Source organism: Lontra canadensis, unplaced genomic scaffold (genome assembly GCF_010015895.1).
Source record: "Lontra canadensis isolate GAN:19392208 unplaced genomic scaffold, GSC_riverotter_1.0 scaffold76, whole genome shotgun sequence".
NCBI classification, from domain to species: Eukaryota; Metazoa; Chordata; class Mammalia; order Carnivora; family Mustelidae; genus Lontra; species Lontra canadensis.
This window is the reverse complement of record NW_022631070.1, coordinates 2,294,255-2,314,945: the sequence shown is the minus strand read 5'-3', so window position 1 is coordinate 2,314,945 and position 20,691 is coordinate 2,294,255. Positions and strand designations below refer to the sequence as shown.

The window sequence follows — 20,691 nt, the reverse complement described above, 5'->3', positions numbered from 1 at the left end:
CTTTCTGATCTTTCTGAGCCCTGGGTACATTTGTTCTTAGGACATGGTGTCCAATCTAGTTCTTCAGCTCAACTTTTTATTCAATAATCTTCACAATACCTTAGCCACCACAGTTGCACACCCCTAATATTTCTATTTTTGTCAAAACAGTTTTTTTGTTTTTTTTTTTTGCTGATGGCAAGGGGCCTACTAAATATTCAATGCACCTGTGTGTTCCTTTTCTTTCCCTTTTGTTTTGTCTTATCTTGGTTGGGAAGGGAACAGTTTAGTCAGACTCTATAATGCACAGCTGTATCGAGAGAAAGGCGCCTAAGGCTCTCTGGACCTGTGTAAAGGCTCACGGGTATATACAGGCATTAGTCATAGCCTGAGTCCTCCTCTAGGTCAGAGTATATGACCAGAAAGAATAATACCATAGTTGTGCTAATTATAAACTCTTACTAATTGGTCTATTTTGAGGATATTTAATAGGTACAATCTTCATTAATGTTTTTATGGCCGGCGATTAAATGAAATGTGAAAACTTAAACCCGCATGCTTTGTGTAATCTGTCGGAAACAGACTGCTAAGCAGACACTCTTAGCATGCTCAGTACCTAGTCTGGGTGATGGCCTCTGCATAAAGACAGGGATTTCTGGGAAGTCAACCCCACGAGAACTATTCTCCACTTGTACAGCTAAGACAATCCCCAGTGAATGAATAATTCTGTTGAGACAGTGTGCTGACCCAAATATTCAATATTTGCATAGTAGGAAACTTGAGTATCAAAGAGGTTAATTGATACCCAAAGCTACACAGTTAAAAAGAGATAGAACTGGAATTGGAATTAATAGCTCCTTTTAGATGGAGCATGCCTGGCTCTCCAGGCCAACCTCGGTTCAAACTATGCAGTCATATGAACTATTGTCCATGATGAAAAATGTCCCACCCTTCTGTTTTATTCAGTTCTGGCAGCATCCCAGCTGTATTCCAGCTGTGAAGTGAGTCACTCAGTAAATATCTGAAGTTTAATGTTTTAATGTGGAACACAATGTTTGTTTTGAAAGTCACTCCTGAAATAATGACCCATGTATGTTAGCACAATCGAGTCTTAAAACTTGAGCATCTGAAAATCTGAAATCTTCTAAATTAGCATGTGTTTCACTGATGTACAAGAATTGACAAAATTCTATTGTATCTGAGTCAATCAGTACTTTGAACAGTAGCAATTACTGGAATAACAGCATGAAGAATGAGGTATTCTTGGATTCAAAGATATGAGCCCATCAGTGCTCTGACTTTGTAAGTAAGAGAAAATGAAAAATCTCATGGTGTTTATGCATATGTCTCAAACAGTTTATAAGTAAATTATTTTAAATCTTATTTTACTAAGTCTTCCTCAAAACCCTGTGCCATACACTTGTGCTACTTTTTAAGAATAGGACTTGAGATGTTACTCAAGAGTTTCAGGGAAAATAGAGCTTCTGTCACTCTTCTTGAGATGAAAATAGGGCATATATCAAGTTATGGCATTCAGAAATGCTACTTCTTCTGGAATGAATAGATATCACGCTTAGTTTCTTTTTTTTTTTAATTGATAAAGTCGATGAGAATTAGAGACTGTAATAGTGAAGGAATGATTGCTAAGCATTACAATTAAGTAGAGAAGCTTGTTCTGAAGTAATTCAGTGTCAAACAAAGAGTCCTGTGATAATTCTCCCCTGGAATCTTTACTAAAGATACAGACAATTGTCTGAGTGTTTGTTTCTCCTCACCTGCCTCTCATAACATAGCAGGCAATCTCATCACAATTGTATTTCACAAGACGGGTGTGAAGATACATGAGTTACCAATTGTAAAACACTTTAAAGTCAGAGGTGTTATACTTGATGATAGTGAGAAAGTAGAAGGAAAACAGGTGACAACTTGCTAAAAAACCTGTCATTGTCCATTTCTGGATAACTTTAGGGTAGCTCATGATAAAGCTTTCACCCAAAGGCATACTGGATCTAATTGCACGAAGTAGCATGCTGAGTATCACAAGAAACACCTTTTATATCACTCTTTCAAACGGCAACAGTTACACAGAAGAATATAAAGCGAGCTCCACTGCTTTGCTGACATATCTAAAATGAAAAATTGATACAGGGCAAAATAAACTTCCTGTGATTAAGAAAAAACAAAAACAAAACAAAACAAAACATGAACACCAATTATAGAGTACTGCAAATTCAGTGAGTCCTAAGGTAGCTTTTGCTCCTTCTCTGAGAGTTTCTATTTTGAATAATGGCTTTACTATCCATTCAGCTTTCCAAGTTGGAATGTAGGACTATACCACAACTTTTAAGTTTCTCTCACTGTCACATTACCAGTCTCATAAAGGACAACTTCTAGGGTATTTTATAGTTTCTTACCTGAAACTCATCCTCGTAACTGTCATCAACTTTCCCACACATGCATACACCCATGCATACACACATGATTCCTAATATTGTAATTCATACAAAAACAACTCCACTGATCTTTTGTCAATGGGATGAAATCCAGGAACCCCAGCATTTCAGCTCAACCTACTCGATCTTGCTCATTTGCCTTTAATCCAAGTCTGAGCTAAACCTGTGATAACAAAGATATTTGTATCTTCCAAATAGATCATGCTTCACTGGCATTACTGTCTCTGAACTGGATGTGCATGTATGTGTGTGTGTTTCCTTTTGGTTTTTGGATTTCTTTCTGACTATAATTATTTCCTATTTTCTCATTGGAAACACACACACACAAACTTCTCATCTCAGTTAGGTTAGGGCAATATCTTTCTGCACAAAGTTTTGCAAGACTAGGGTGTTTCCCCCCTCTTTTTAAAATTCATCTTCCGGGGTGCCTGGGTGGCTCAATGGGTTAGAGCCTTTGCCTTCGGCTCAGGTCATGGTCCCAGGGTCCTGGGATCGAGCCCCATGTCAGGCTCTCGCCTCGGCAGGGAGCCTGCTTCTCTTCCTCTCTCTGCCTGTCTCCCTGTCTACTTGTGATCTCTGTCAAATAAATAAATAAAATCTTTAAAAATAATAAAATAAAATAAAATTCATCTTCCTCTGTGCAGAGGATCATGGTGGGGAATGAGGAAAAACTGAATGGGAAGTAATCAGAGAGGGGGACAAAGCATGAGAGACTCTTAACCAAAGGGAACAAACTGAGGGTTGCTGGAGGGGAGGTGGGTGGAGGGATGGGGTAACTGAGTGATGGGCCTTAAGGAGGGTGCATATGATGTAATGAGCTCTAGGTGTTCTGTGCAACTGAGGAATAACTGAACTTTACATCTGAAACTAATGCTTTACTGCATGTTGGCTAACTGAATTTAAATTTTAAAAAATGCATCTACCTGGGGCACCTGAGTAGCCTCAGTTAGTTCAGCGTCGGCCTTTGGTTCAGATCACAAACTGAGGCTCCTGGAATCCAGCCCCATATTGGTCTCCCTGCTCAGTGGGGGAGCCTGTTTCTTTCTCTCTGCTGCCCCTCCCCTAGCTCCTGTTTGCAAGAGCTCTCTCTCTTTCACCCTCTCAATAAAAATCTTAAAAAATAAAATAAAATAAAATGTACCTTCCTGTTACTGTGTTTGCCACATTACCCTGTACTGTAGTTATTCATTTAAACACTTCTTACTCACATAATATAACACACAAATGCATGTGCCTGGTTTACCACTGAGAGCTCTTTAAAGGAAGGGTAGTGCATTTCATTCCCCTACCTCCAGAGCCTGGACCTAACACATAATTCAATCTCAATAAATATCTAAGGAAAGAAGGAAGGATTTCAAGTAAGGGAGTAGGAAAATGAAGGAAGTGAGTGAAGAAAGGCATGAAGGAGGATGGGAAATGTTTGTTTGTTTTCCATGATGATGTGACTTGAAATTTAAAATGCATTTCTCCTAAGAAACACAAGTACCATGGTAGCTTCACAATGGAATTAAACCACAAATTTTAGTCCATGAAATGTAAAACTTGGTTCACAAAATGTTGCTTATTTTTTTAAAATATTGCTTACATCTGATGTTTTGGTCATGTTTATATGATTGGCCATGTAGAAAACAGGTCTTGAAAAACTGATCTATAAAAGCGTTATATACAACTTTGACCCTTAAGCAAATGTGTTCTGAGCATGAAATGTATGATTAAGAAGATGATATTTTGGAACACACCTTGTTTGCAATTTGCATTCAGTGAAGTAACCTACAAAAGCAGCTCTTCCTTGTAAAACTACATGTGAAGATCAAGATTGAGATTCACCACTGGTTTTAAACTTCAGACTGATAAAATGCTTTAAGAAGCCTTGAGAGAAATGATTAGGATGGCACATACAAAGATGTCACATTTTCACTAGGGAACATAGTTCCTATTTATTTTAACATTTAATCATGTGTTTATTGTTATATTTGGAAATAAACTTTGCCAACATGACAGAGTGATATACCAATCACTTATAGTTATCCTCTAAGGCTTTGAGGCTTTATAAGACAGAATGTACTTCTCAAATTCAGAGAATATAAAATATACAGAACAAAATAGCCAATTGTTTGGATCACATTTCCTTTCCCTTATCACTGGTGATAGCTGTACCCTGATAGAGAATTCTATATGAAATACACAGAATATGGAATTAAAGGACCTTAATATTGATGTTTATTATGGGTATCTGAACATGAGTAGCTATGTCACTTCTGGGTCCTGGATAGTTTAAGACAGATACTGTAGCATGCAAAATTAGGATTTAAAAAAATTAATATACATCTCTCACAATGGGTGATAGAGCTTGAATCTTTCCCAGCTAGCTCCAAAATTAATTCTGGATAAAGACTGTATAAAAATGAGAAAAAAAAATCCTTCTCTCATGTGACAGGTGACAGTCTTCAGTTTTTGCTGCCTGACATCGCTTTCACCACCAAGAAATTACGAATGTAGCTAGCTTACCACAACATTCTTCACATTCACACAAGAGAAACATAATGGGAGGAAGCGTCAAATGTTTCTCCTATGACAGCTCCACATACAGTAACTATGGTCTTTTCCCCATGTTCATTATTTTAAAAATAGGGAATACAAAAATCATATACGTACATACCAATGTCAGGAAAAAAAATAAAAGGACAACAATATTCAGACAATGGTAGCAAGTACTGTGGTGTATCACTCAAGAATCTAGGGGATTCCCAGAGGACAATTCTTGACATTCTTCTGTCCAGTTGTTATGGTAAAGGGAGCAGTGCAGTGACTATGACCTGAAAAAGGCTGGGTGACCAGAGGCTCATCTCTGCAGCCAAGCCACATAGACTAGCAAGTTGGTAACAGCAGGTGAAGGGATTTTATTTATTTTGACAGAAAGAGCGAGTAAGAGAGAGAGAGAGAGCGCATGAGTGGGGAAGGGGCAGAGGGAGAGGGAAAATTTTAAGCAGGCTCCACACCCTGAGTGGAGCTCAATATGGGGCTCAATCTCACAACCCTGAGATCATGACCTGAACTGAAATCAAGAGTCGAATGCTTCACTGAGGAGCCACCCAGAGACCCTGGAATTTTAGACTAGAGCGAGGGAAGAGACAGCAGGTATCAGATTGTAAGCTCCATGAGAAGAGGACGATACACTTCACCCCCCTCATCTTTCTCTTCCTTAAATTGCCCATGAAGAAAGACCATCCACAACCCCAGAGCAGCTATTGTCAGACTGAATAAATATACAAAGCAAGTCGAATTAACCTAGACAAGAGGTCAACTGTAGCAGAGGCTGTGATGAGCCTCCAAGAGACCACCCATCTTCAGGACTGAGAAACTCCTTTCACCAGCTACCAAGACTGGAGCCTGCTGACCTCTCTCAGCTCGGTTCCCTAGCCAGGACTTTCCCTCAACTGAAGGAAGCTGCCTCACGCAGCCTCTGCACCTTCTCTGAAAGCAACCCACATGCAAGGAAGGGCTGGTGAATATGGAGGCCCACAGTCCAAGACCACTCACCTCCATTTTAGACATATCTAAAGGCATACGCCAGCATCACAGATTGTCTGAGAGCCCTGAGGTGACTCCATGAAAGGTCTATCTCCCCCTCTGCCCATCCTGATTTCTTCTTTCTCTAATAAGCCTCCTACACTTCAACTGAGAGTCTGTTCCATGGTGGAACGTGACCTATGAAGCAAAATGGTGGTTACTAATGGGCACTTGCATGGTGACGGATGAAACACCGTGCATATGCTTTCTTTTTTTAATAGTACAAGAGGCTGTATTGACTACAGTGCAGTGAAAGTGAGAAGAAACAATCATTTAAAAACACTAGAGACCCTTACAAAGCAAAGGTAGAGAAATAAATTGAATTGAGCCGTGCCTGGGATGAAGAATAGACCTCACTGACTTCAACCCTTGAGTTCTCGGTATTTCCACTGGATGTAGTCAAAGATGTCTTTCCTGATATCCACTGGCAGAGGCTCTCCAGCAACTCCAGTGACTCCCCAGGGACGGACTGTGCATTCATTATTGTGAAGCCATTTTTTTAGGGCATGAGCTCTCATATTCTTATTGAAAATATCACTCCCAGTGAAATAGAGAGCCCCACAGTAATATTGATCTTTAGGGATCAACCTGATATCAATTCTCCTTGGTGGGTACTCTTTATCATCATTTTTACTGGGAAGCTGGCAAACACCCATGAACTTTGTTTCACCTTTTGACAGAGCATCTGTAATAAAACGGACCTTGCATAACTGCTCCGCAGTACGATGTTAACAGCTTTGGCTCTTTGGTGGATTCAGAAATAAAGTCTGGATGGATCAGAAGAACATCCTCGTCACCGATGAACTCTGTACCTCTGTGGAAACTGCCGCAGACTGTAGCGAGGAATTCAGAATCCAGGTTTTTTTTAAATTGAATTAGTACAATGGCTTACATTTGCCACATTTCTTTAGGATGAGCTCTTTTCTCAAATTCCTCAAAAATATTTCAGCCCAATTTGCTGATGATGGTTCAACTTATCTTCATTCTTTCCTGAGATCTTCTAATGTTTTAATTCCTGCTTCTACAAACCTCTTTGCAGGAGACAGACCAATGCCACTAACTCAAGTCAGAAAACTGATAGCAGAACTCGTATCATCCTGTTGAATCTTTTCCAGCCTCCACAATTTTCCAGTTGCTAAAAATTCATCAATCTTTTCAGTAGTTTTTGTTCCTACTCCAGGCAATTTCTTAGCTTCTGTTCTACTTTTTATTTTGTATGGGTACTCTGCTATAAAAGAAGCTTCTTTTCTGTAAGCTCTGTCTTTGTGGATGGCCCGGTTCACGTTCTTCTGGAAGTTTGTGAGTTCTATAAGCATGCGGGTGATTTCCCCATTGAGGGTCTTCTGCGGTGCCTTCCATTTGTTCATGGTGGCCTGTCCAGGGACTGTAGAGTGCTCAGAGTCAGGGACTGGCTCCCTCTCCCAACTTTAAGGAGGGGCTGGCTTTTGGGAAGGGTGGCAAATCACCCCAGCAAAACCAGCAGGGCCCACTAAACAATGGCTGTCTCTGAAAACACTGAACGTACCCTCATTACTGATCAAAATAGGCAAGAAGTATTAATGAGAGGACACCAGACTATAAATTTCTGCCTTTTACAATAAGGTCCAAAGGTCTAACCTTCTCCTTTGGCAAAAGAGATAATTAAGGCCTAGAAATAAAAATTATATATATATTTTTTAACCTCACCAAGTAAATTATAGAAAAATTATGCCTTTTTTTTGTCATTTGTAAACTTCTTTTAATTCTGTTTCCATGAGTAGAAATTCTCAAATCTAACTCTGCAGCAGAATCACAGACCAATTTTTTTAGTTTGATTGGTTTTTTGCTATAATAAAGATTTGTAGACCCACTCCAAACACACTGAATTGGAATCTTTTGTGGAAGCTTCCACTGGAATCTGTATTTTTAAAAGTTGCACAAGTAATTCTGATAAGCCTGGGAAATGTGATACAGAAAATCTATATCAAGAGCTATGTATTAGTTTTCTACGGCTTCCTTAACAAAGTGCCACCTTGTAAGTGACTTCACCACAAGAAACATATCATCTCGCAGTCTTGGGACCTACAAGTTTGAGATCAAGATATCAGCAAGGTTGGAGCCTCTTGAGGGCTGTGAGGGAGAATCTCTTCCATACCTTTCCTCTAAGCTTCTAGAGGTGTGCAGGTGCTCTCTTGTGCATGGATGTCTGTGTCCAAAATTCCTTTTTTAAAACGATTAGAAGCCAATCTTAATCTAGTATGACTTCATCTTAACTAAGTAGATCTTCCACAACCCCATTTCCAAAGAAGGTCACAACCTGAGGCTTATATGAATTTGGGGTAAACACAATTCAACCCATTACAGGAGTATAAATTTGCAACTAATGCATAATTTGATAGGGGGAAAAAAACCAGAAAACAAAAAACAAAACAAAACAAAAAAACTAAGTAAGGCAGCTAAGGCTGAGGCAAAGAGAATTGGATTGATGGAGAAAAGGATTTCCTCTGCTATACTCGGTCTCTGATTTCAAGCTTCAGGTGTATCAGTATAAAGTTTTACATGGAAGGGCAAGGATCCAACCTAGATTTTGGTGAATTTAATTCCTCTCTTCCAAATCTTAGTGGAACACTTCACCCCCTTTTTTATGGCGTCCAGTATGATTACCAGCACCAGTGAAGAGGACCTCACTACAAATTCTGGTAAATCAGACTTCCAAAAACAAGGATGAAGTCCCTTTGATTATTCGTATCATGCATGATACTTCCAACACTTTTTGATTATTTTTTTTTCTTCAGCTTTCCCCAACTAACACAAGCTAACATTTATTGATACTGGCCAGTGGTCAAAAAGGATCTGTACCAATTGGAACAGGAATATGGAACAGGACTATGATATGATATCTAATCTTAATCTAATTGCAGTGATTTTATTAACTAAAGCTAAAGTTTAAGAGTAAGAAATGTCTGTGCAGTTGTAGAACTGATATAAGAAATTATTAAGGCCACACACCATTGCTTTAAATAGCTCTTGAATTTTTTTTTTCCTCCTAGTTTTCTAGACTGTTTTTCTGAACGTCACAAGAGATAAGATAAATTTTCATTGCCTCCTAGACACTGTCTAATAAAAAGGGATGATGGCATCATTTTAGGGAAGATAATCAATACACTGACATTTTCCAAGGGTGATGTTTTATAGAAATTTAAGAGCTAAATAAACAAAACCCTCACATGTAGTAGCACCTCTATAATTTAAGAATACTTTTTTTGAAGAATCCCCAAGTGTTCATTTTAATTGGTGGCATACTAGAAAGCTAAACTCTATTGAAGACCTTTCAAGATTTCTCTGGAAGGAAATCGTTGGCTTATTTTCTCAATCCTTGAAGGCAAGCATCCAAATTGTTAAAAAAAAAAAAAAAGACAAGGTTAAACTAAAGGAGAATTTAAAAAACAAGTCGTGTTTGTTCTATTAATAGTTCTGTACAGAAATTTTGCATTCTTGGGCACGCAGAAGTCAGATTGACAAAGATCACTGTAGACTTCTTAAGAAATAGATTTTCAACAATTTATTTCAACACTGAAATATCTCTTTTCCATCCTGTCGATGAAAGGAAAAGCAATCCCTTTCGGGACTGGCCCGTTTGGTCCTCAACTGCAACAGTTCAACCTGACTGTACACTGTCAGTGCAGACCTCGTTCTGTTACCTAATTTTGCAGAATTAGTGCACAATGGCGACAGGAAAGAAGCTAACCCTGATTAGCTTTTCTCAGAATCAGAGGTCCCTCATCTCCTGTGACCTCTAAGTGGAACTAGGAGGCTAGCGGGCACAACGCTCAGAAGCAGATACTCCCATCATTAAGCTTCTGATATTATCACCATCCCCATCCCTTCTCCACACATTCCTACTCCTTTTCCATAGAAACTCGGTGTTTGGAATCATGAGGCAAAGTAATAAAAGTAAAGAATGTTTTTTCTCTGTCATTCTCTATTTGGCAACACCCTTGCTCTGTATGTGTGTAGCGGTAACTCCCTTCACCTGTTTGGCTGGTGGGAGGCAGTGACAGTTTTTGTCATCGCATGCTATGCTCTTTGAGCCTTTGTTTCACGTTTACAAATTTCTTCAGGTGTGTGAATACCCTGGGGTGTGAGAGGAACTGACATTACCATTTACCGAGTCTGTTGGTTTTTAAAGGTTTTCACCTAATGCCTTGTGAAATCCTTCCAGAAGCCTTCTCCATCCATTTAGCAAATCTGGTTACGGTTATTTGGTGTGGATGCAGGCAGGCTATGCCGACATCAGAAGTAGAACATAAAGAACTTTTGATTCTTAGAAAATGCAGATGTGGGAAATAGGCTAAGCAGTACTGAGGGAAAACTTCCAAAATCGAAGGACTGTATAAGCCTTTAAGCCTTAATCTGGTAGCCAATAATATTATCAGGGTAGTCGCTGACAGAGCAATTTTTCTTGCAGGAAATAACACAGCTTCCTTTAAATATATTCTGGTAATTATTTGAAAGTCTTTCCCAAGCCAGGTAGAGCCCTCCAATCCCCAGAAAGCCTGCTCCTTTCCCACGTTCACCTTCCCAGAGCTCTCAGAGCACAGGATAGCAAGGGCTCCACTTACAAGCCCGTGAGTCTTCTGACACGAGTGCACCTGCATCGGCAGATTAATCATTAGCAAAAGGCTCCCTAAATCTGGTTTGAGGATCCCCTGTGAACTTGAGAAGCATACATGTCCAGTGAAAAACTAGGTGGAGAATGGGAAACGGGTACCTTTACTTAAGGTCGTCACAGCATTGCGTGTAGTTGGGTCATCGTGAAAGGCAATGAGTAGAAACTGGATCAGAGGGAACTGGAAGGGAACAGTAAAAGAGTGAACAGACAGGGGCAGCTTCCTCAACTTTCCAGACTACTTAGAAATATTTTTTTCCTTTGATGAATATCAGATTGATAAACTCAATCATATAATTGAGGTATATCAAGGCAAATTAATGCTATATTTAAAAATAATACAAAACGGTAGTCTACATGAATATAAATAACAAAATATTATTACATATTTTTATATGTAAATTTATCTTTTTTTTTGCATTAACTTTTTTTTTTAGTTCATGCTATGGGACCAGTGTACTCTCCATGCCCAGTAAGTTTTGCATATCTAATTGTCATCTTTAATTTACATGTTGAGCTGAAGAAGACAGTTTGGAAATAAAGACACAAGATACAAGACACAGCTTGTATGTTGAGCAAATCTCAGATATAGTTAGTAAATACAATTTCTTTCAAACAGAGAGAAATCCAGAAGATGGGTTTATGGCTCTCTCAATCTCTCTTTGAGGGAAAGATTTTTTTCCCTTTCTCCTGCTTTATTGGGATATAACTTATATGTAACATTGTATAAATTTAAGGTGTACAAAGTCCTGATTTGATACACTTACATACTGCAAAATGATTACCATGATAGCATTAGCTAACATCTCCATCACATAACTTAATTACCTTTGTGTGTGTGCACTTGTGTGTTGAGAATATTTAAAATCTAATCTCTTGGAAAATATTTAGTAAAATATTAACTACAGTCCCCACTCTGTATGTTAGGTCACCAGAACTATTCATCTTATAACTGCAAATTTGTACCCTTTGACCAACATATCCCCAATCTCAGCCCCTCAGGCCCTTGCCACATTCTATGAATTCGGCTTTTTAAAAATTCTGTATAAGTGAGAATACTGGCAATTTGTCTTTCCTTGTCTTGTCTGACTTATTTAACTTAGAATAATGTCTTCAAGGTCCATCCATGCTGTGCAAATAAAAAGATTTCCTCCTTACTCATGGCTGAGTAATACTCCACTGCATACATATACCACAATTTCTTTATCCCTTCATCCGTTAACAGACACTTAGGTTGTTTCCATATGTTGGCTATTGTGAATAATGCTGTAATGGAAACGAGACTACAAATAACTCTTTGAGATCCTGTTTTTGTTTCCTTTGGATAGTAATCCAGAAGTAGGCTTATTGGATCATATGGTCTCTATTTTTATTTTTTTGGAGTAACATCCATCCTGTTTTCCATAATGGCTGTACCATTTCACATTCCCACCAATAGTGCATAAGAGGTCTCTTCACATCCTTGAAAACTCTTATTACCTCTTGTCTTTTTTTGATGATATCCCATCTAACAAGGGTGAGATGGCTTTGTTTTGCATTTCCTTGATGATTAGTGCTGTTGAACTCCTTTTCATGTACCTGCTGGTCATTTATAGCTCTTCCATATGTCATATGGAAAAATGAATTTCAGATGTTCTGTCCATTTCTTAATCAGATTTTTTTTTTGTATTGAGTTGTATGAATTCTTGATTTATTTTGGATATTAATCACTTGATCAGGCAGATTGGTTTGCAAATATTTTCTCCCATCCTGTAGGCTGCCTTTTCATTTTGCTAACTGCTACTTTTGTTGTATAAAATCTTTTAAATTTGATATAGTCTCACTTATTAATTTTTGCTTTTGTTGCTTGTGCTTGTGATGGCATATCCAAAAAATTGTGGCCAAGACCAATCTCAAGAAACATTTTCCTCTGTTTTCTTCTAAGAGTCTTACAGCTTCAAGTCTTATATTTAAGTCTTTAATCTATTTCATGTTAATTTTTGTGAGTGGTGTGAGATTAATTTGAAAACGAGAACATTAAAAGAGTCCACCGGTGCTGGAAAATAATAGCATGATGATCATACCCTACTAGTATGAAAATGAGGTACTAAAAAGCAAAAACTGAAATAACATGGTATTTTTGCAGACATAAACAAGCAGTCAGCATAAAAAGGGAGTATTCATAAATAGGTCTATGAGATATGCTAATTTTTATAATAAAGATAATATTTTAAAAATTACACAATTTTAAATAATTTAATAAGTGTTTAGGATATTATCTTTCCATTTGCAGAAAAAATAGAATGCTGATTTCATATATATGCATATTTCACATATCTGACATGTAAATATACACATACAACAGTAATGTCCTAATGGGTTAAAGAACTAGAAAAGTAGAATAACCTACAAAGTAATATTTTATGACCTTCAGAAGCAAGTCACATAGTCCAAGAATCATGAAGGGAAAGGCTATCAGATATGATTATATAACATTTAAGAGACGCATGTCCAACATGGCATAACGTTAAAATCTCCAAAACTCAACAACATCATGTAAGAAATACTTGGAATACATAAAAGATAAAAGATGAAGGTCCTTAAAGTTAAAATCTCCAACATAAATCTCAATATGATTGGCAAATCATGCTATAAGAAATTTTGTAAAGATTATAAAGTAGAAAACAACATTATATTATAGTGAATAAAATATATGAAAGGATGACCAATCTCACTTATAATCATGGAAAGAAGATATTTTTCACCAAGAGACAGTCAAGAACAAAGAAGTGTGTTTCCCAGGAAGGAATATGGATACATATTCATATATGTTGTCAATGAGTAAAGTTTACTTTGTTGGTACTGGACGACATCTGAAATTTTTTAGTGTATTACCTATCACTCACCAACCCCATACAATAATGGTCTCTGCACTGGTTAAAAATGAGAGTGTTAACAACTTCAAGGTTCATCAGCAGCAGAGAGCTTATATACCTCTTGGAGCATCCACACGACACAATCATGAGAAAGAATGAAGTAGACCCCCCCACCCACACTAATGTGCTGGGTACCCTATGGGATTAGAAGGTCAACGATGGAAAGCAGTTTGTCTACCTGCGTTATGTATAAGCATACATACATGTGTAGTCTAGGGAATGGGAAGATAGCTACCAAATGACTGGCAGGGTTTAAGTCAGAGGTGGCAAGATGAGTGAGAAGGTGAAGTGAGAACACTCCTGAATTGTGTAGTACTTGTGCAATTGTATAGTACTTGTGCAATTGTGTAGTACTTGTGCAATTGTATAGTACTTGTGCAATTGTGTAGTACTTGTGCAAATTAAAGAACCTCAACTGTATTTGACAAACTGATCATCTGGATTTTAGTTTGGGACAAAGAAGCTCCAGATCAGTAGACTGACAAATGAATGAAAAGTAACTGGAGAAAACGAATGGAAACATTCTTTCAAGAAGTCTATTTGTAAAGGCAGTGATGGCCGAAATAGGCCAGTGACTAGTAGATAATATGATTTTTAAAGCAAATAGTTAATATGTTTGATGCAGGCTTGTTTAAGCTGTGTTTACAGCAGGAAATGTAGATACTCAACAAATGTTTATTACTATGGCATGCTCTGATTTAAACAAACCACAGTTCTTTTCAATTATTAAAGAGTGAAAACAGCACAGAAAACTGAGCTGCAGAAGATTTAGAAGAGGTTGTGATGTTTCTTATTTTTATTCTCACAGCCCCAGAACAACAGTGCCACACACAAAGTAACCCTTTTTAATGCCGGACTTTTAAACACCTCATTTTTCTGACAGGCACTATCAATCTTTGCTTTTAACTCTGATGCTGGCTTCAATATCTCTATTTCAAAGGAGACTAAGTATTTTAACAGCAGCGATTTCTCCAGAAAAACTGGAAAGGATGACACTGAATAAAGGATATTACTCTATTGAGCGAACAGTTCCCTGGTTCTTTGAGATGCACAAGCTGAACATCGTGCTGTGTTTATGAAATTCTCCCTAGATCCCTAATTATTCTCCTCTCTGTTCACAGATGTTTCTTGCTATTTGATGTGAGCTTTGAGAAGGAAAGGGATCATTTATAGAGTAATGAGATTACCTCACATCAAACTTATTTGGAAGAAGAGCAGTTTAGTTCAGGCTAAAGTATTTTTGTTTGGTTTTTTGTTTGTTTGTTCTTGTTGCTTGGAGAAAAGATCTTTACTTCTGAAAACCAATAGATAACCACATGTCTGCAAATCAATGAATAAAATTGGAACCCTAACGTCAGAAGTAGAGGGATGTGAATAAGCCAAGGGTTTCTATTTTGAGTTGTGGATTTAATATGACTAGTTTGGGTATGTGTTTTCCAATCTACAATGCCTTATGTATGACTTGTATAGTTGTTAGAAGCAAGCATTGTTCAGAAGCAATGACTGGTAACAATGCAAAAGACTGAGCATAATTAGTTACAAGTTTTCTTTGTATGTACTGGGTTTTCTCCTTGCCACATGAAGCTGTTCAGATGTTAACCACAGATTTATAGATGATGCACTATGGAGAACAGTTTGGCCGCATTTTTTCCCACTGCTATTCTCTGCGGCATGTTTTTACTAATACGCATAGGTTTAGCTTTTACTGTTTGCAGGATGGGAAAGTCAGAGCTCCACACTCAGAAGTGAAGATGGAAATGTTGATTTTCTTTTTCCCCCTCTTGGGAGTAACCCTCTGGCCTCCAGGCAGTTCTTTTAAAAATAGCTTCTGTCTGCCTTGTGCCATTATTATCACAGATACAATTCCCATCCTGACTGTCCAGAACTGAAATCAGTCTTCTGTATTCAAGAGCAGTTCATCTGTGTGAGAGATGCTTTTATATAAGTCACTGCGGTATATGTCAGCTTAGTTGTTGGTGCTTCCATAAAGTTTTTACTTTGGGTTCTTAATATATAGTATGGAAAAAGCAGGTAATAAAACATATCTCTTACTTCTACATAGAAACTATCATCCCAGGCATGTTGCCAGATAGAATAAAAACCAGAAGAAAGGTTATTTCATTTGTCTGCCAAATGTAAATAACTCATGGGGTCTTTGTATCAGTTGTACTTGTGCTTAAAATGACTCATTATTTGGCCAAAGATAAAAAAGTGAAGCATCTGAAACTGTGGGCTTTCTACTAACAAAGAAGAAATGGTTCAATGAACGTATACTTGTCCATAAATGAAGCCCATACACTTTATAAAATGGCACAATAGGGTAAATTACAAAATATATATCTATTATATACATATATATAATTTCTTAATATTGTACCATTTCTATGAACCTATAGTTGTAAATTCTGCCAATGTAATACTGACTCTAAAATATAAATAGGATATGACATCTACTTTCATTTTTGACAAATTCATATAATATGAAAATAATTAAAATAATATATAAATTCTTCAAAATCATGTTTATATAATTATATATGTAATTATATATAATATTTATTATATTTATATACATTATTTACATAACTAAAATTATACATAACAAGTCTCTTATAAATATGATGGCTTGTGTCATAGCACTTATTAGCCAATAAAATTACATCAGAAAGCTAACAAAACAAACTGGATTTCTTCCCCTAAGTTTCAGATTTAAACTACAGACAGACCTCTAACAATTATTCAAGCAGCAAGGTTACCGTATCCGTGTGCCTTATGATGAACAGCATAACTGTGGTTACAGAACCTTTATCTTTCGTTATAACTAGCTAGATGTTTTCTAAGCTAGTAGTTTTACCCATACTTAGTGGGTAAAACTTTACCCACACTAAATACCATTGTCAGGGAAATAAAGCCAATGACACTAGGAAAAGTCAAGGATGTCAACAAGTCTCCCCTTGAATTTTAGACTCCCGGAGTGCTGCATATCCTGATGGCATCATTCCTTCACTTCAAGCTCTTTCTTAGATTAGGTAGCATTCGTGACCATGAGGAGGACCTCTACCACTGCCATTCATCCATTTATCTACTCATGATGTTATCTTTCACTGAATACGTGCAAGCCATGTCCTAGCGATGCAAAAGTGCAAAGGACGCTGTGAAAAGAAAGCACAGACAAGAGTAGCATACAATAGACAGAAGGAGGTCGGGTTATCTGTATGGGAGAGTAAGACTTTCACTTCACCAATCACCCCCCTGACAACTCTTTCAATGTCTTACAATGTTTTCCAAGCACGAGGACCAGAGTTATAGGTTTTTTTTTTTTTTTTTTACTGCCTTGGTCTATTTTGGGCTTTAATCTTTCATTTTTGTGTTTATGTTATTCACTCTAGTTTTTTTTATTTACAGTTTGATTCTTCCCTCTCTTTGTTATTTATTAACATATTAAATAGTTTTTAATTCCTACTTTGTACCATGTCTAAGATCAGGAGTACAGACACAAGATGCCTCAGTGGCTTAGTCAATTAAGTGTCTACCTTTGGCTCAGGTCATGATTTCTGGATCCTGGGATTGAGCCCCACATCAGGCCCCATGCTCAGCAGGGAGTCTGCTTCTCCCTCTGCCTCTGCCCCCTGCTCAAATTCTCCCTCTCTCTCAAATAAATAAAATCTTTCAAAAAAAGGGTACAGACACAATGGGTAGAGATACAATCTGTAACTCAAGGAGTTCCCAGTTTAGTAGAGGAGGCAGACGTGAAGCAAACTCTTAAAAAAAATTATAACAGCACCATAAATGCAAGAAAGAAAGTCACAATTAAATAGGATTATAGATTAGTGGTAACCTGTTCTAGGGGAGCAAGTCACCTTTAAGTTGGGATACGAAGGATGTGCAAGAATTGATTAGGAAATACAGAGGAAAGAGAACAGTAAGATCAAGGAAACATCCTCTGCTGAGAGCCTGGGTGGGAGGCGGAATGTCCCACTGAGAGAACAGGAAGCTTAGCAAAGCTAGAGCCCTAGTAGGAAAGAAACGGTAGGCAAGAGGGAGGCCAGGAAGGGCCTTCTGAGTCAGGGTAAGAATTAGGTTTTGCCTTCGTTTTCCTTTCTAGCAGTGATGAGTAGGAATGCATTTGAGTCCTTAACTTTACTCTCTACCCACCTCAGTGGTGAGTCTCTCAGTCAATTTGATTCATGCTCTGCCTGAATTTCGTAAGACCATTTCTACTTTCTTTTGGATTGTTAGTGAGTTACGAGTCAGTCTGCCTTTAGGTCTACTGACACTTTACTCATGGCTTCCCAGCATTTTTAATTCACTTTGCTACCACTTTAATTTTTTAAATATTTCGTTTTAGAAACTTAATCTCATTGAGGATGTCATAGACGAATTTTTCCATATATCACTCCATATGCTTGTCAGGACTTATTTGTGATTTTATAATCAGAATAGATTCCTTTTAAAATTTTTAAACACTCTTTATGCATATTATTCCAGAGATTTAAACTATGAAATAAAACTATGAATTTTTTTTTCTCACAGATTTGAAAACATCTGGTTCCCTAAAAGTTTGGATATTGGCTCCACTAAAGTAATAAAATAATTCATCTGGAATTTCCCTTATTTCTTTTCTGAAAATCAATCTGATAGGTGTTTGGTTAGGGAAATTATCTTTAAAATAGGTTCACCTGCAAGGAAGATTATGGAAGTCTTTTCCAAATTTTCAGAGAAGATTCAACTTAATAAATTAGAAATTCTATTCAGTTATAGATTCCTGTCTTTAATTTTTTTTTATACTTTAAGGCCTATTCTTGTTCATTTGTTAGCAAGATATATATATATATATATATATATATATATAGAGAGAGAGAGAGAGAGAGAGAGAGAGAGAGAGATGTTAAACACCAATATAGTTATTGTTCATGAGAAAGTTTTTTGTTCTTTTTTTGTTTTCTAGCACCTTTGTTTTTGGTGACAGAGTAAGTGCAGTCTCATAGAATGAGTTTTAGGAAGCAATTCCACCTGTCCATTTTTTAGAAATGTAATTTATTAATATTTGCTGTTATTTCTTTTTTGAATGTCTGGTGAAATTCAGCAGGTGGGCCATCTATATCTGGGGTCTTCTTTGCTGTAAGGTATTTGCCTATGAACTCATACTATTAAATAAATACAGGACTGTCCAGAATATATGTCTCTTCCCAAGTGAGTTTTGGTACTTTGTATCTTTTAAGCAATTTGGCCATATTGTCTAAGTTGTCTGAACTTGGCAACACGAAGTTGGACACACTATTTACTTATCTTCTTAATATCTGTAAAATCTATAGTGCTGTCACTTCCCTCATTGATATTGGTACTTTGTGTCTTCCCTTTTTCTTCCTACCAATCTGACTTAAAACTTGATTCTGCTGATCTCTTCAAAAAACAAAAACAAAAAAACAGCTTTTGTTTTCACTGATTTCCTCTAACGGTTTTCTCTTCTCTATTTATTTATGGTCTTATAACTATTACTTCCTTTTCTTTCTTCATTTGGGGTTTAATTTGCTCTTTTCTAGTTTCTTACAGTGGAAACAGAGATCATTCATTTGAGTCAAATTCTTTCTAATATAACCATTTCAGTGCTATACGTTTTCTTCTAAGTACTGTTTAACTGCAATTCATAAATTTTGATAAGTTGTACTTCATATGATTTCAGCTCAAAATAGTTTCTCATCTCCTTTTCTTATTTTACCTAGGAATTATTTAGAAATGTGGTATTTAGTTTCCATGTACTTGAAGATTTTACAAGTATATTTCTGTTATTAATTTCCTATTTAAGCCCAGTATGACAAAATAAACTACTTTATAAGATTTAAATTATTTTGAATTTCTTAAGTCACGCTCTATGTATCAGAATGCATCTATTTTGTTAAATTATCTGAGAATACTTGGGGAAAAATGCATATTGTGCTGTTGTCAGGAGAATGTTCAAAATACCATTTAGGTCAAGTCAGTATTGGTCCAACACTACTATAAAATTACTGATTTTGTCTCTTTGTTTTATTAATCACAGAAGGAGAGGCATTGAACTCTTCAACTATCATTGTGAATCTCTCTAGTTCTTCTATTTTCTTCTGATGGTTCTTGCTTCATATATTCTGAGACTTTGTAATTAGAAGTTAGGTGTGTAGGACTCTTATATCTACTTGGCAAATTGACTTATTATAAAATGACCTACTTCTCTTTGCTCTGAAATTTACTTAGTCTGATACTAATGTAGTGACTCAAACTTCCTGTGGAATCACAGGAAGTTTGAGTCACTACATTAGTATCAGACTAAGTAAAACTAAGTAAGTTCACATTTTTTACATTATTTTACTTTTTACTTGTTTGTGTCATAACAAAAGGTTTCTTCCACAGCATATATCTGAGTCTCAATTTTTTATCCATCTGAAAATCTTTTAATCAAGTGTCTCTACCATTTACAAGCAGTAAGTTTCAATTTAAACCTATCATCTTACTCTGTTGGCCACTTGTCCTGTCCTTTGTTCTCCTCTCTTTTTTTTCCCCTATTTGAACTGAATATTTGTCATGATTCTGTTTTATTTCCTTTCTCAGCATCTTAGATAAAACATCTGGTTGCCTGTGGTCAGCAGCCACTAAAAGGAAGGAAGGAAGGAAGGAAGGAAGGAAGGAAGGAAGGAAAAGAGAGAAATTTCTTTAAAAAAATACTGTATCATTTCACATACAACATAAGAACCTTTCAACGGGGGTGCTGATTGGCATAGTCAGGCATCTGTCCCTTGGTTTTGGCTTAGTTGTGACCTCAGGGTCATGAGATCAAGCCCCATGTCAGGTTCCAGGCTCAGCACAGAGTCTGCTTAGGTTTTTCTCTCCTTCTCCCTCTTCCCCTCCCTCTGCTCGCTCTCTTTAAGGAAAAAAGAAAGAAAGAAACTCGCAACAGTCCTGGCTCAGTGTTCCCATCCTGGACTCTGTGATATTATTATCTTGAAATTTACTTCTACATATCTTGTAAACCACATGTATTTAAAATCAATTTTTAGGGACGCCAGCGTGGCTCAGTCAGTTAAGTGTCTGCCTTCAGTTCAGGTCATGATCCCAGGGTCCTAGAATCGAGTCCCACTACAGGCTCCCTGCT

The 20,691-nt window shown here is 37.1% G+C and overlaps 1 pseudogene; it reads right to left on the bottom strand.

Annotated features, from left to right (window-relative positions):
• Nucleotides 1-6,364: 6,364 nt before the first annotated feature.
• Nucleotides 6,365-7,369, bottom strand: LOC116881714 (annotated as a pseudogene).
• Nucleotides 7,370-20,691: the final 13,322 nt, after the last annotated feature.